The sequence below is a fragment of the Perognathus longimembris genome, chromosome 4 (assembly GCF_023159225.1).
Source record: "Perognathus longimembris pacificus isolate PPM17 chromosome 4, ASM2315922v1, whole genome shotgun sequence".
NCBI classification, from domain to species: Eukaryota; Metazoa; Chordata; class Mammalia; order Rodentia; family Heteromyidae; genus Perognathus; species Perognathus longimembris.
In genome coordinates this window covers 81,225,519-81,239,078 of record NC_063164.1, presented here as the reverse complement: position 1 = coordinate 81,239,078, position 13,560 = coordinate 81,225,519, and the positions used below count along the sequence as shown (strand labels likewise).

General features: G+C 40.5%; 1 pseudogene; it reads left to right on the top strand.

The window, feature by feature from the left end:
* The first annotated feature begins 1,091 nt into the window (after positions 1 to 1,091).
* LOC125350039 lies at positions 1,092 to 1,964 on the top strand (annotated as a pseudogene).
* Positions 1,965 to 13,560: the final 11,596 nt, after the last annotated feature.

The following is a 13,560-nucleotide window of genomic DNA, read 5'->3' as shown; positions in this document are numbered from 1 at the left end:
TCCTGGATTCAAATCCTACCGATATGATTTAATAATTCATGTTACTTATGTAAAAGCATTAACTGATTTCTCTGTTTTGTCATCTGTAAAAATAGATAAAAAGTTTCTTTAAAGAATATAACTAAGTTATTATATGCCTCACATTTGGTTATAAATAGTAGCAACACCCTTCACTCATACACATGAGCAACTTTCACATGCATAGTCTTTACACAATACCCTATACACACCACACAGAGAGAGAGAGAGAGAGAGAGAGGGTTATGCTAAATTCTTAGCCATGAGATGGCTCCCCACATATACTCCTTCTGCTGCTGTCTTGTATTTAGATTGGATGTAGTTTTTTAATTTAAACGTTGCTATCAGTGTCTCACCATTGTTATTGTCTCTTTAGGGATAGTAATAGTATCAGTAGCATTAACTAAAACGTAAGTATTCTTCAGCTGGAGTTAGCAATGGGTAACAGGATAGTGGATGTGATCCAAATACGTCATGTATATGTATGGAAATATAATAACAAAACTCCTTGTTTTATATACTCTAATAAAAAAGGAAAATACCAAAAGAAGAAAAATATTCAGCCAAGAAAAAGGATAGTCAAAATATGAGTGTGATTTTGGATTTGGAGGAAAAATAGAGGGGAGAGAGACTAGAAAAGGTTTATACGTGGAATAAATGTGATCAAAGCACATTATTTACATGTACGGAAATATCGCAATGTGTACTCTTCTGCATTGTCTAGCTAACTGCCACATTTTTCTTAAATGTACTCTAAAAAATTGTTCTCTTTTTACAAAAGCTCAAAAAAAAGCACTGTACACAATTTAATGTATGCTAATAAAAATATTCTAAGTCCAATCAGTTTCTTTTGAGTTCTGTATCTGGCTTTTAGCTAGAGCTGGACGGGATACATGGATGACATGAAAGGGAATAAATTCACACCTCAAAGCATCAGTAAAATTAAAGTTTGATGATGAGTAGGCGGTCATTGGTAATATCTTCACTACAGTGCTGACTTTAGTACCACAACCTTGACCATGATTTGAGAGTTAGAATTAGTTAAAGTTAATGGAGTGTGTGTGTATATTCTCCCGACCGCCATGAACTTCCTCAAAAGCTTCCTGCTGCCGGAGCCGGCCGCCGGGCTCCGGCAGTAGCATTGGGACACCGAGGCCGTGCTGAACTGCAAGGGCCTGCGCACCAGCACCCTCCACATCGCCGAGAGCCGCCTGTCTTGGTTAGATGGTTCTGGATAAGGATTCTCAGCGGAATACCCCAGCATTAGTTTACATGCGGTCTCCAGGGATCTAAATGCCCATCCTCAAGAACATTTGTATGTTATGGTGAATGCCAAATTTGAAGAAGAATCAAGAGAATCTCTTTCTGATGAAGAAGAAGATAGTGATGATGATGTGGAACCTATTATTGAATTTAGATTTGTGCCTAGTGATAAGTCAGCATTGGAGGCACTGTTCACTGCAATGTGTGAGTGCCAGACCCTGCATCTGGATCCCAAGGATGAAGACTCTGATGATTATGATGGAGAAGGGTATGACGTGGAGGCACACGAACAAGGACGGGGGATATCCCTACATTTTATACCTATGAAAAAGGATTATCCCATTTAACAGCGGAAGGGAAACCCACACTGGAGAGATTAGAAGGAATGCTCTCTCGGTCTGTGAGCAGTCAACATGGCTGGAGTCCGGACAGAAGATTCAATAAGAGATTATGAAGATGACATGGAGGTGGATACACACCAACAGTTGCTGGACAGTTTGAGGATGCAGATGTTGATCACTGAAAGGGCTTTAATCTGCTTTAAGATTCTGCTTGGAACTGTAGGAGAGAACTTGGTACCTCTTCCACTGTGGAGTGGGGCTGATGAAAAGCTTTCTCTCCTTCAAAACTCACTTGAACCAGTTCTTTCTCAAGTCAATGATACTGAGGCAGGCAGAAAGCTGTCACCAGCAGAAGAAATTATGACCTTTATTAACAAAGTTGAATTAACTTAATCAAGGGTTTGTTTGTAGTTTATCACCCTAAATTTTTTCTGTGTCTGGTCTTACCCAGGAAGTAGGCCACTACTTCCTGCCTTTGCTACACTACTCTGACCACTAACAGGACTCTGGTAAAACACACTAGAGCTTGGGATGTGAGTTGACAAGGGTTGGGTTTGCAAGAGAGAGTCTGGAGCTGAAATGCCTCTCTGGGATGTAAGGCTATCTTTACCCTTAAGAGACAAGGCCAAGATAACAGAAGAATTAGCCTCTGTTGTGTTCCGCATGGACATGAGTCTTACTAATTCCAAGCCCAGATAAATGAATTCAGGCCTTACTGGCATATCTGGAAAACCCCAACTGAATCCCACCACTGATGCAATGGCTAGCTTCTGCCCTATTTTACCATCTGCTTTGCTCTGGTCTCTTAGGTTATAGCCTTGAATTTCCAGTCTCTTAGGTTCTATAACAGATCAAATGAACTGTGATGATGTCCTCAAAGTCCTTCCCATGATAATTGTTTTCTCTTTGTAATAGCTTAACAAATAAATCTGTTTTCTATTTAAAAAGAAGAAGTTAATGGAATCTAGAGAGACACTTCTCATTTATGATGATGATTAAAAAAATAAACTGAGATGATCAAAGGACTAAATATTAAGATACATGTAAAATATAATGAACTAGAATAGATACACCAAAGTTTGGGCCAACCCATTCACCTCATATAGAACATATGTTAAACCTAGAATGAGAATCCTAAGGGCCAAGAACAGGGCCATCTCTCTGGTCCCTCTCATTCTCCTGATCTTGAGATACTTAATTTTGTTTTTAGTTTTATTTTTTGAGACATGTTCTTAATATGTAGATGAGACTTCTCTTTCTCTGTCTAACACACACACACACACACACACACACACACACACACACTATGCTAGTACTGATCCATGCCTATAGATAGCCCTTAGCCTCAAAATTAGTCTCAAACTCTTAACTCTCCTGCCTAAGCCTCTGGAGTGCTGAGATTAACAGCTGTGTGCCACCACATTACCATATCCAGCTAGGGTGTCTTTTTCTAACATAAGAGCCCCATATTTTAATTTCCATGGTTACTTAAACTCATCACATTCATCAGTTGTGTATTTCAACAATTACCTCTGAAACATGACAGCCATTTGCTTCGCTGATAGAATGCTAGTCTGTGGCTATGTTTCTTTTGTGGATTACCTTTCCTTCACAAGAGCTACAAAATACTGTTGGGAAAGGAAATGGCTTATTTGGCATAACAATGGAAAGTTGATTCTCCTTTGCAAATAAATGTTGACACAATGATAATTTCTAAACAAAATAATTTAAAGTCACCAATCCTTGCTCACTCACAACTCTTGTAAGAGACTTCAGAGGTAGGTCACAAATACTTGAAGTATTTTATGTGCTATATTTCCTTCTTGGAAGCTATTCTAGTAATAAAAATCCAAGAAATAAGAAAAATGTTTCATGTTTAATGGATGGTAAATAGGGCCTCTCTTGGATATGCAGTACCATGCTCAACTCTCATATCTCAATTCAAATTTGAAAAATCAATTTCTTTTGATTTTCAGGAACTAAAGCTTTCTTTGCTGTTTGTGGTAAACGTACTTATTTACTGCCACACTTGAGACTTTCCTTTCATTCTCTCCATGGGGACTGTCATTAGTCCTTGGACATGTAGCTGTCTCTCCTCATATATACTCTCCCTTCCTTTCTCACACTCCCTTCACACATACATGTCATGTCCTCCTCCACATTTCCAAAAATTCTCAACTAAGATGCTCGTCAGCTGCTTAGTTACCTTGACTACTGCCATTCTCTTCTCTTTCAGGTTTCCCTCTTGTCTCCTGCCCAATCTATTTTAAATCCTTCTGCCAAAATACTCTACTCACACAGCTAAAATCAAGAGAGTTATAACTTCTCAGTCATCTCTAACTTCTCTTCCAGCTTTCTGAATTCTTGCTATGATCAATCAACCCATCACAAAAGTTTATCAACTAGTAGAAGTGTTTACATTGTGTTATGAATGCTATTCCAAAGGAAAAACAGATAAATATATAACTCTATCCTCAAGTGAATATTAATGGCATTTAAGATGATAATGAAAATGGAAAAAAGTCAGAATAGAGTAGGCATAAAAATATAGACTAGTAGAATATAGTAGATTATGAAGACTGGGAACATTTATGGCCTTTGGGACAAAATCGTCTTACCTGAGACAGGCAAACCTAGGCACTATATTGTCCTGTAAGAAGATGAAGTTAACAATTGTAAACATTGCTAGTGGATGATGGTGATTGACAAAGAGTATCACATTCCTATGTATTCAAAGGGGTTTGGTGGTTCCAAGCTTTGCTTCATATTTCCACCTATCATTCACAAGGAAAATCAAGGAGAACCCCAAGACAGTTTTCTAAACTTTCTGGGTTGGAGGAATGAAGCAACTGATGTCCCAAAACTACTATTTGACCTATCAACTGTGTTTCCTCTAGTAAGACAGCATCTTTTCTATCAAAGTAGTTTACTAATTTTGGGTCATCTGTATGAGAATTGCATTGTCCCGGTGGCTTGGCCCTTGTCATTTCCATTTTAGTTACATACATCCTTTTCCTGATCATTTTATTTAAGACATTCAGAATTTTAGTTCCATGAATTTTAGTTACATCCTGTTAATTAAGCTACATCCTGTTACCAAATATGAACCTAAGCTAAGCCAATGAGAGGAGAGGGGCAGGTTAGGGATAAAAACCGGAGCAGTCTGCCTGTTCTGTGTGCTTGCTTCCCAGATATTTGGCCTATGGCACACCCTTCTATAGTAAACTTTGCCTTGTCAAGCTCTTTTTAAGTTAATGTCTTTATTCCTACTGGGCACTTCAATATCCCAAGCTATTTTTAATACTATACAAAACAAAAGAATTAATCTAGATGGAGGAGCAGCAAAATCTGTGACCAGCAGCTGAAGGACACAACAGGAAAGAAAGAAAGCAAGATATCTTGGAAAAGGATAGAAACATATGAAGAAACAATAATCTAGAGGTCCAGAAACAAAATGCCAGACAAAACCTGAAGTTTGACCAGAATATTAGCATTCTTCTCACTCACTACGAGGTGAATAAAAGCCAAGTGAAAATAACAATGGAACGTTTATTACTGGACAAATGAAAAGGAACAGATTATCACATGAGCATAGTTCAGAAAAGAGACTCAAAAGCCAAGAGGTGGGTAGTCATTGATAAAAGTAACCTGTGGTGTACCAGTATACCTTAGAAACCCAGATGAATCATTGAAATAATCTAAAGTTCAGATGCATTTGGCACAGATATAGCTACAATCCCAGAGTGCAAACAACTCCTATTCCAGAAGAAAGGCGTACTCATCTCCAAGCACAAAAGCAATTGCCTTCAGCATATACTGCCGTATAAGAAGCTATGCTTTCAACAAAATGTTAAGAAACCTGAAAAAAGGCAATCAAAGGAAATCTGCTTTGAAAATAATTACATCCACATTTAGATTTGAGAGATGTTGAAGCTATCAATTTAAACTTTTTAGTGTGGTAGGTAATGCTCCTGATGGAAAGGTATACAACATATAAAATTAGGTAACTCCAGAAGAGAGCTGGAAATTCCAAAGATAAAGTCAAGTAGCCATATGAGAAATACATCAAAGAGGGGGAATGACCTCAAAGGCCATTCAGCAGATGAAACACAACTGGGAAAACAATCAATGAACTAGATTGTAAATTTAGAGATATCACAAACTGAAGCACAAAGGGAAAATAAAGAACAGAACACAGTATCTGAGAGACAAATATCAAGTGGTGTCACCTACTTCTCACTGGAATAAACCAGAAAGGGAGTGGTGAATGGTGCAGAAGAAATATCAGAATATACAATGTTCAAGAATTTGCCAAACTTAACCAAACACACATGCTGAGCACCTGTGGCTCACCCTTGTAATCCTATCTCTTCAGGAGGCTTATATCTAAAGATCATGATCTGAAGCAAGCCAGGAATGGAAGGCTATGATACTCTTACTTCCAAATAATCAGGAAAAACCCAGAAGTGGGGCTGGAGCTCAGGTTGTATAAATACATACATACATACATACATACATAATTTCATAATTTTTAAAGAGACACCACGGTGATTCATAAAGCCACTGAAACACCAGGAAAAGTATGTAACAGAAATCAACCAAAAAAACCAATAACAAAACTGTTTCCAGAAATGTCATATTCAAAATGCTAAAATACAATACAAAGAGAAAACCCTGAAGACAATTAGAGAAGCAAGCATGCTATCTGCAGAAGTGGGAAACAGAAGAAATATTAAGGAGGAATCAGGAATATTGTCCAAGTATCCTCTTCAAATTTCAAAACATATCAATTGAAAATATTTATTAATTAAATGTTTTAATCACGAATGTTAACATATTACTCCAGATCCTTCAATACTTATACCTCTAGGAACATATGTCCTCTCTTGTTCTCTTTTGTTAATGAACTCAGTGTCACTGTCATTAAGGCATGTCAAGTGGAAAGGGTAACATAGAAATTTGCATTGAAGAAACCTGCATGTTACCACCATAACCAAAGAACAAGGTTAACATCAGTAGTAATTAGAACAATAGCATATATCCCTTTATAGGAAACAATGGGAAAGCCAAATTATCTTTTGAATTTAATTTTATTGTCAAGGTGATATACAGAGGGTTACAGTTACATGTATATGTAGTAAGTACGTTTGCTGTCAAACTTGTTACCTTCTTCCTCATTTTCTCCCACTTTCTCTCTTTCCCAACCTCTTCCCCAAGTTGTACAGTTAGTTTACAACATATTGTCTTATAAGTATCACTGTTGCATTGGTTTCCCTTTGTTCTTTGTCTCACCATTTTGATGTCCCCCTGCCCTTCCCTAATCCAGATAAATGAATACACAGTACCTAGGGTAACAAAATCAAATACAGTGATAACAGGGGCTAAACCATAGGGAAGAAAAGCCAGAGAGAGAGAGAGAGAGAGAGAGAGAGAGAGAGAGAGAGAGAGAGAGAAAAGAGAGAGAGAGAGTCACATAGTACATTAAAAATAACAACAACAAAAAGCCACTTGTGCTAATTTCACTTAGCATCGTCCCAAGATACCAAAAAGACATTTGTACTTCCATGTTTGTCAAGTTCTGACCATTTCCCTGTGAATAACAGTATTTCACCATTCCTAATCACTATGTAGTATTACATTGTGTATAGGTACCATATTTTTTGGATCCATTCATCTGTGGAGGGGCATCTGGGTTGTTTCCATATTTTGGCTATTGTGAATTGTGCCGCGATAAACATGGAAGTACAAATGTCTTTTTGATATCTTGGGACTTGCTGTTTAGGATAGATGCCTAGGAGTGGTATGGCTGGATCATAGGGTAGGTCTACATTGAGCTTTAGGCCTTTGTCTGTTGATGTGCTGGTAAAGATCCTTTCCCATATGGTTGGCTGTCTTTCTGTTTTGGTGGCTATGTCCTTAGCCGTGCAGAAACTTTTTAATTTGTAGTAGTCCCATTTGTCGAGTCTCTCCCCTATTTGTTGTGCCCCTGAGACTCTATTCAGGAAGTTCCTTCCTGTGCCTGTAAGTTCTAGCATTTTTCCTACTCTGACCTTCAGTAATTTCAAGGATTCAGGTCTGATATTGAGGTCCTTGATCCATTTTGAGTTGATCTTGGTGCATGGTGATAGGCTTGGGTCTACTTTGAGTTTTCTGCATATGGCTGCCCAGTTCTCCCAGCACCAGTAGTTGAAGAGGCTATGTTTATTCCATTGTATGTCTTTAGCTCCTTTGTCGAATATCAGCTGACTGTAAGAGTGCGGTTTTATTTCTGGATCTTCAATTCTAATCCATTGATCTTCTGGTCTGTTTTTATACCAATACCAGGCTGTTTTTGTTATGATGGCCCTGTAGTAGAGCTTGAAGTCTGGTATTGTGATACCTCCTGCACTGCTTTTCTTGCCTAGAATTGCTTTGGCTATTCTAGGTCTTTTGCTGTTCCATATGAATTTATGGATTGCTTTCTCTATTTCAGTGAAGAATGTGACTGGGATTTTGATAGGGATTGCATTGAATTTGTATAACAATTTGGGCAATATGGCCATTTTCACTATATTGATTCTGCCTACCCATGAACATGGGAGGTCTTTCCATCTCCTTGTGTCTTCTTTGACTTCCCTTATTAGATTTTTATAGTTTTCATTAAACAGGTCCATCACGTCCTTGGTTAAGTTGATCCCTAGGTACTTTATTCTTTTTTGGGCTACTGTAAATGGATTGTTTCCATAATTTCCTTTTCTGCTTGTACATTGCTGGTGTATAGAAAAGCTGCTGACTGTTGTGGATTGATTTTGTATCCTGCTACCTTGCCAAAATGGTTTATTAGGTGTAGGAGTTTGGGGACTGAGTTTTTGGGTCCTTCTGTATAAGATCATGTCGTCTACGAATAGGGATAACTTGATTTCTTCCTTGCCGATGTGGATCCCTTTGATGTCTTCTTCTTGCCTTATTGCTATGGCTAGGGATTCCAGCACTATGTTGAAAAGAAGTGGGGAGAGTGGGCATCCTTGTCTTGTTCCTGAGTTTAGGGGAAATGATTTAAGTTTCTCTCCATTTAATATGATGTTAGCAGTTGGTCTGTTGTATATGGCTTTTATTGTTTTGAGGAATGTTCCATCTATTCCTATTCTCTCAAAGCTTTTAATAAGTATGGATGTTGTATTTTGTCAAAGGCTTTTTGGGCATTGACTGAGATAACTATGTGATTCTTGATTTTAGTTCTGTTTATGTGGTGAATTATGTTGATTGATTTATGGATGTTGAACCATCCTTGTGACTGTGGGATGAAGCCTACTTGGTCATGATGTATAATTTCTTGATTAGTTTCTGGATCCTGTTAGCTAATATTTTATTGAGGAGCTTTGCATCTGTGTTCATTAGTGATATTGGTCTGTAGTTCTCTTTTTTTGTTGGGTCTTTGCCTGGTTTGGAAATGAGGATGATATTAGCTTCATAGAATGAGTTTGGGATTTCTCCCTCTGTTTCTATTTAGTGGAAGAGTTTGAGGAGTATTGATATTAGCTCCTTACTAAAGGTTTTGTAGAATTCGTTGGTGAATCCATCTGGGCCTGGGCTTTTCTTTGTTGGGAGGTTCTTGATTACCTCCTGTATCTCACTGTAAGTTATTGGTTTATTTAGTTGATTTATTTCTTCTTGGTTCAGTTTGGGCAGTTTATACTTCTCTAAGAATTGATCCATTTCTGTAAAATTATTGTTTTTTAGTGAGTAGAGGTTCTGGAAATAGCTCCTTATGATTGTTTGAATATTGTGTGTACTTGTAATTTTTCCGGTGGAGTCCCTGATTTTACGTATATGAGTCTCTTCTCTTCTTTTTTTTGTAAGTCTTGCGAGGGGTCTGTCAATTTTATTTATTTTCTCAAAGAACCAGCTTCCAGTCTTATTTATTTGTTGAATGGTCTTTCTATTTTCAACCAGAATTATCTCTTCTTTAATCTTTGTGATCTCTCTCCTCCTAGTTGATTTAGATTTAGTCATTTCTTGTTTCTCCAGTTGTTTTAGTTTCATCATGAGGTTCTTCACTTGCTCTGCTTCCATTCTTTTAATTTGAGTGCTGAGGGCAATGATCTTGCCCCTCAGTACTGCCTTAGCTGTGTCCCATAGGTTTCTTTGTGATGTATTTTCATTGTCATTGTGGCTTATGAATTCATCCTTTCATCTTTAATTTGGTCTGTGGCCCAAGTGTTGGATAACAGTGTGGGGTTTAGCCTCCAAGATTGTGTATAGCCCCTGTGGTAACCATTGTTATTGAGGGTTACCTTTAATCCATTTTGATCAGATATAATACATGGGATGATGTCAATACTTTTGTATTTGCTGAGGTTCTTTGTGTGGGTTATGACATGGTCTATTTTGGAGTATGATCCATGGGCTGCTGAGAAGAAGGTGTATTGGGTCTTTGTAGGGTGGAAGATTCTGTATAGATCTGTCAGATTCATTTGGGATATGGTGTTACTTAGGTCCTCAGCTGCCTTCCTGATCCTCTGGGTGGTAGATCTGTCTCTTAGAGAGAGTGGGGTATTAAAGTCACCCACTATGATTGTGTTTGGGTCTATCTTGTTCTGTAATTCTGTGAGAATTTGCTTGACATATGTAGGGCCTATTTTGTTCAGTGAGTATACGTTTATCATCATGATGTCTTGATTTTGGATGTTTCCTTGTATTAAAATGGAGTGTCCTTCTTTGTCTTTTTGAGTTGATTTTAATGAAAAGTCCAGCTTGTCTGAGATCAGGATGGCTACACCTGCCGTTTTGGTAGGTGCGTTTGCTTGGAAGATCTTGCTCCATCCTTTCATTTGGAGCCTGTTTCTATCCCTTGCTGTAAGGTGGATCTCTTGTAGACAACAGATGCCAACGTTTTGTTTGTGGATCCATTCTGCCAGTCTGCGCCTCACTATTGGAGAGTTTATTCCATTTATATTCAAGGAGATCAAGGATAAGAGTGTTTTTTTCTTCTTCCATTTTCTTGTTGGGCTGTTTTTTCTTCTTTTTTTTTTCTTGTCTTTAGTGAGCTGCTCTTTTTGTTGGGCTCTGGCTATAGTAGTTTATATCTGTTTCTGTCTGTGTGTCTTGTATGATCTCTGTTGGGTGGGATTCCCCCCTTAGAATTTTATGTAGGGCAGGTTTTTTATTTACATATTCTTTTATATCCTCTTTACTATGGAAAGCTCTGGTTTTCCCTTCGAATGTGAACTCCAATTTCACTGGACATTTCCAATTTCACTGGGTTGTATATTGTTTGCCTGTAGTACTTGCGTGGTGTTCTTCCACTCACTTCACGCTTGGTATGTTTGTGTGGAGAGGTCTGCTGTTATTCCAATCCTCTTCCCATTGTAGAAAATTTCTTTCTTCGCTTTGGCTGCATTCAAAATTTGCTCTTTATTCTTGAGATCTGAAGTCTTGAATATTAGGTGTCTTGGGGTGGCTTTTCTGGGGTCTGGCCTGCCAGGTGTCCTATAGGCTTTGGTTACCTGGATGGGGTCCCTTGTGAGATTAGGGAAGTTTTCTGCAAAAACATTATTGAAAATATGATGAAGCCCTCTGCTCTGGTATTCGGCTCCTTCTTCTATTCCAATTATGCGCAGATTATATCTCTTGTCTTTGTCCACTAGCTCCTGGATTAGTCTGCCCTGAAGCTTTACTGTTTCTTGGAGTGTGGTAATTTTCTGTTTGTTGTCGGCTGCTTCATCGTCCAAGAGAGAGATTATGGATTCCATATGGTCAATTCTTTGTGCTGTGGATTCAATTGTGGAGTTAATGGATGACAGAGAGCTATTTATGGTTGTCAGATCAGCTCTGATCGTGGAAATTTCTTCCTTTAAAGAGTTGTATTTTAAATCTATTTTTTCATGCATTTCACTTCTCAGGATGTTAAGGTCTTCTTTAACGGAGGTTTGCATTGTATCCATTTTTGCTTCCATTTCTTTCTTGGCTTCCTGGATGTCCTTCAAGACTTCCACTCTAAATTCCTGGAATTGTTTTCTGATTTCGTTTCTGATGCTTTCTATCATTTCTGTTAACATGGCCTCATTTGCTTTTTTATTCTCCATCTCCTCTTCAGTCAAGCTGCTTTTGGAGCTGGCGAGTTGGCTTGCCCTTTGATGAACTGTGTTATAGTTCTTTGTGATTTGCACATCTGGAGATCTGTGGGTGGCTTCCCTGGTTTGGTTTTGTGCTGGTCCATCAGTGGGAGCCTTGTGTCCTGGTGTCCTGCCTCTGGGTTTGGGTTTGGCTGTTGAACCTTGGTTCCCAATGGATGAGCGTGACCTTCTCGGTTGTTGCTGAGGTGGTCACTCTCCCTGTTCTTGGGGGCCGGTAGGTTCTGTGTCTTTCTCTGCGGGACAGTGTCCTGCCACTGTGCAGTGCTGACTCTAGCTTGCCCCTGTTGGGGGTTTGCTGGTCACTGATTCAGCGTGGCATGGAGGCTTATCTCTTCTTTGGTTCTTTTTTCCACTCTGTATCTTGGTCAGAGGAGCTCACCTCTCAGGCAGTTCACCTTCCTGTGTGGCCCGCTCCAGGGCCGGTGTTGTTTAGGGGCAGCCCACCCACTTGTGCAAAATGCGCCAAACTGAGTGGGCACAGGCGGATGGAGAGCTCTGCCCTCCTGTTTAGGCGTGCCTACCAGAGCGGGCACTGCTGCTGTGGCCCCATCCACCTGAGCAGGGTATGCCTACCAGAACAAGCCCCGGGTTGTTGGGTTGTTCCCACGAGTCCGCTGTGGGGGGCGGTATGTGTGGGGCCCAGTGGGATCAACTGTCCGGGCTTGGGTTAGTGCCCTCAGACTGCGCCTCTGCTGTGAGGGGGGTGCGTGTGGTCAGGCCCAGATGTCACTGCTGTGCTGGTATTGCCCACCAGTGCCAGTGATTTTAGTTGTAAAAGTCTGCAAGGTCCAGGCGCCTCAGGTGGGGCTTGCACTGCTGGCCGTCCTCCAGCCCCTGTTGGGAAGGGGGCAGGGCCGAATCAGCCAGTTCACGCTCCTGGGCAGCCTTGGGGCTGCTCCGCCCTTCCCCTGCTCTCCTGTTACTTCCCAGCGCCTGTTGGGAGCTTTCTGCCTGATTTGGGGGTTCTTTGTTCCCTCAGGGTGGGGAGGGGGAGGGAGGGAGATCTAGGTTCTTTGTAGGGTTTGGGCCTGATAGCTGGTCTCCCATTGGGGGAGAGGGTAATGGAGGACTCACTGGTCCTGGATGTGTGTGTGTCCTGCACCGGCGTTGGTCCTTTGGGGGTGGAGTTCTGTGGTGTGGCGAAAGGTCGTGCTGGCGTCCCCGGCTCCCCCCTTCTGCACCACTGAGTTCCCCAGCCGCTTACGTCCATTCTCGGTGTGGACCTGAACTTCCCATCGCCGCCATGTGTCTTGGTCCCCACTCTTCCTAGTGTCCGTGGAGTCCCACTGTCTGGACTCTGTGCTCCCGGCAGTCGGTCTGCCGATCGCCGGGTCCCCTTTCCCAGCCTGGCCCTGTTCGGGTCAGGGTCGGCTGGTGGGGGGAGGGTGCCCCGTAGATTTTCTGGCTCCATGTAGGTTTTTGGCTCTTCTTTTTTGCTCCTTTTTGTTTTCCTGCATTTCTCCACTGCTTCTGGCTGCTGGTTTTGCTGGGTTCTTGATGGGGTGTTGGGTGCTGGAGTTCCCAGCTCGCTATTCAGTTGGAGCGAGTCGGGGTGCCTCCCTACTGTGGCGGCACCATCTTCCTCCCCCAGGTGAGTTCATTTCTGAGTCTTCAGTTCTATTCCTTTGGTCCTCAGGCCTCTTGTTGTGCCACTACCAAGATGTTTTGTTTTGTTTTGTTTTGTTTATAACTATAGCTTTGTTATAATGTTTGAATTTTGGTATTGATATTTCTCCAGAACTGTTCTTCCTTCTTAGGATTGTTTTTGCTATTCAGGGCCTTTCATTGTTCCATATGAATTTTTGGATCACTTCCTCTATTTC